This window comes from Mesocricetus auratus, unplaced genomic scaffold (genome assembly GCF_017639785.1).
Source record: "Mesocricetus auratus isolate SY011 unplaced genomic scaffold, BCM_Maur_2.0 Super-Scaffold_100004, whole genome shotgun sequence".
In the NCBI taxonomy this organism is placed as follows: Eukaryota; Metazoa; Chordata; class Mammalia; order Rodentia; family Cricetidae; genus Mesocricetus; species Mesocricetus auratus.
In genome coordinates this window covers 36702188-36705892 of record NW_024429189.1, presented here as the reverse complement: position 1 = coordinate 36705892, position 3705 = coordinate 36702188, and positions in this window count along the sequence as shown.

Below are 3705 nucleotides of genomic sequence, written 5' to 3'. Positions count from 1 at the left end.
CACAGTGGGGTCAGTATTTATCCCTAGTGCATGAACTGGCTTTTTGGAGCCCATTCCCAATGGGTGATACCTTCCTCAGCCTAGATATATGGGGAGTGGTGTTACTCCTGCCCCAAATGATGTGACATACTTTGATGATTTCCCATGAGAGGCCTCACTCTCTCTGAGGAGTGAATGGGGGAGGGGTGAGGTGGGAAGATAGTGGGGGGAGTGGGAGAATGGGAGGGAGAGGGAACTGGAATTGGTATGTAAAATAAGATTGTTTTAAAAATAAAAAGAATTATTATAAAAGAAACGAGTCTTGCTATGTCCCCAAATGTCAGAGACTAGGGAGTGTCTACTCACACCTTCTTCTGCTCAGCCCCTGGTTATTAGGGGCCTCTTTTGTGCCACTGCAATGATAATTGCTAGGGATAAAATAGTGGACCAAAAATATCCTCCCTTTTTATAGAACATAGGAAAATAAAAGCTATTATTTCCTTTGATTTTCTCTGCAGTACTGTTTTATAAACCAGGTATCCTTCCCACAGTGTGGAAAAGAGGTTGTCCTCTTCACAGAGTTCACATAACTTGCTCAAGGGTTGCCAATTAACAGGTGCCAGGCCTGGGATTCAGGAATGGAGTTAAAACTCACGATTTCTTTGCTTCTCTTCAAAGCCTTTTTATCTGTGCAGAAAAATTTTTTGCTAAGACTTCTGCTTTCGTGGAGTTGTATACTTAGAGAAAATGGTGAGGAAATACCTTTGGGGCTCTCTTGGCTGGCCATCATGCAGGTGATGCCTCTGGGTAAACCTGTGCCTCATGGCCTGTGACCATGCACTCTTGCATGTTTGCAGACAGTGAGCCGAAGTGCTGCAGCTCACAGCCTGAACTGTCGCTGCACAGCCCCAAAATGTCTGCTCAGCATAACTGCAAATTGGAAATACATCTGTGAAGCATTGTCAGTGATGTAGCTCAAAGGCTTTGTGCGCTAAAGCGTCTTTAAAGCTGCTTTTCATCACAGTGTGTCCCTTTTCAACCGAAGGCGTTTGTTTTCTGCTCTCCAAGTGTGCTCAGTGAGGACAAAATGAAGCTTTCGAGGAAGACACAGTCCTGGTAGTGTGCTGCCAGGTGTAGAAAGTGTCCCTTTCTTCACATTTGGGAATCCTTGTCTTGCTTCTTCTCCTCATTAAACCAGAATCTTCCCCACAGATTGCTAGTAATCAGGCAAGCCTCTCCCAATGGTTCAAGGGCTGCCTTCAGTCAAGAGAAATTTCCAGAATATGGACAGGTGTCTGCCCGATCTATCTGCCAACTGATGTTAGGTTTTATGTAACCCCTTACATTTGCAGCTCTTTTAGTTACAGTGTGTGAGTGTGTGTGTGTGTGTGTGTGTGTGTGTGTGTGTGTGCAGAGGTACAAGTCTAAAGTGATTTCTTTTTTATGATGCTCTCTGATAGTTAATGATTATTTTTTTAAGAATTGTTTGGGAGAGAGAGCCGGTCCACTTCTGCCCACACTCAGGGCAGAGGGCAGAGGTGAGATCCAGTCCCTATCTTAGACCCGAATTCCTCCTGGTCACCCTCTCTGGATCTTCTGGCCTGGGGACTGCAGCCAGGTCAACTCGCCCCTGGATGACCAAGTGACCAGGAGCATGCAGAGAGAGTCAGTCTATTCCTGCCAGCACTCAGGGCAGAGGGCAGAGGACAGAGAGTATTGGATTTGCTTGCACCCACCGAAAGGAAACTCTGATCCCCTACTCACCAGGAGAGGAAGAGGCTCTTTCTACATCCACTGGAAGAAGTGATGGGAAAGAGACAATATAAGAACACACTCAGCAACAGAAAAACAAATATGATACTACCAGATTCTAGAGATTCTACACCAGCAAGATCTGAACATCCCAATGCAGATGAAGCAGAAGGGCATGACCTTAAAAGCACCTTCATGAAAATGATAGAGGCCCTCAAAGAGGATATGAGAAAATCCCTTAAAGAAATGGAAGAAATAACAAGCCAAAAAATCCAACAAATGCAAGAAAGAGAGGAAAACACAAAGCAAAAATACAAGAAACAATTCAAACAGTGCTAGGGTTGAAAGCTGACATGGAGACAATAAAAAAAATCACAGTGTAAAGGAATGCTGGAAATAGAAAAACTGGGAAAACAGTCATGATGTTGCAACAATAAACAGCACACTTGAAGCTATAGGTAACTGTTTATTGTAGAAATTACTCACAAGAGAATTTTCTGCCACCGAACTGGAAGCCGAAAAGGGGTGAGCGCTCTGCTGTTCATTCTTTTATTCCTTCCTCCATAAATACCCCTAGGCATGCCCAAAAGTGGGCCTGGCTACTGGTGTCTAGTAATGCCTAAAGTGGGTGTGGTTAGCGGCACAGTTCCACCCTTTCATTACCACATCCATATGCGCGTTTAGAGCGACACATGGCTGATGGCGGAGTCCTAGGTTTCTCCCTACACAGTCAGGTACTACAGATGCAAGCATAACCAACAGAATATAAGAAATGGAAGAGAGAATCTCAGGTGTCGAAGACACACTAGGAGAAATAGATTTATTGATCAAAGAAAATCTTAAGTCAAACAAATCCCTAACACAAAATATCCAGGAAAAGACCAAACCTAAGAATAATAGGTATAGAAGCGGGTGAAGAAACCCATCTCAAAGGTGCAGAAAACATATTCAACAAAATCATAGAAGAAAACTTTCCCAACCAAAAGAAAGACATGCCAATGAAGGTACAGGAAGCCTACAGAACACCAAATAGAGTGGACCACAAAAAAGTCCCCTTGACACATAATAATCAAGAACCCAAACATACAGAATAAAGAAAGAATACTTAGAGCAGCTAAGGAAAAAGGTCAAATAACATATAAAGGCAAATTTATCAGAATTACACCTGACTTCTCCATGGAAACTCTGAAAGCCAGAAGGACCTGGATAGATATTCTATGAACACTAAGAGACCACGGATGCCAGTCCTGACTACTATACCCAGCAAATCTTTCAATCAATGTAGATGGAGAAAACAAGATATTCCATGACAAAACTAGATTTAAACAATACATATCCAGCCCTACAGAAAGCACTAGAAGGAAAACTCCAATCCAAGGAAGTTAATTACAACCAGAAAAATATAAGCAATAGATAACCCCACTTTACCAACAGCCAAAAGAGAAAAAGGGGTAGAAACCCACATACAATTCCACAAACAACAACCATTCCAAAACAAACAAGAATGAGTAATCAAAGGTCACTAATATCCCTCAATATTAATGGTCTTAACTCACCCGTAAAAAGGCACAGGCAACCAGAACGGATTCGAAGACAGAATCCATCCTTCTGCTGCATACCTCAGCTTCAAAGACAGATGTTACCTCAGAGTTAAGGGTTGGAAAAAGATTTTCCAATCAAATGGATTCAAGAAACAAGCAGGGGTAGCAATCCTAATATCTAACAAACTGAAATCAACCAAAAGAGATGGAGGAGGTCATTTCATATTCATCACAGGAGAAATCTACCAAGACAAAGTCTCGATTCTGAACATCTATGCCCCAAATACAAAGGCATCCACATTCATGAAAGAAACATTACTAAAACTCAAACCACACATAAAACCTCACACACTTATTGTGGGAGACTTCAACACCCTACTCTCACCACTTAACAGGACTACCAGACAGAAACTTAACAAAGAAACAAAGGAAC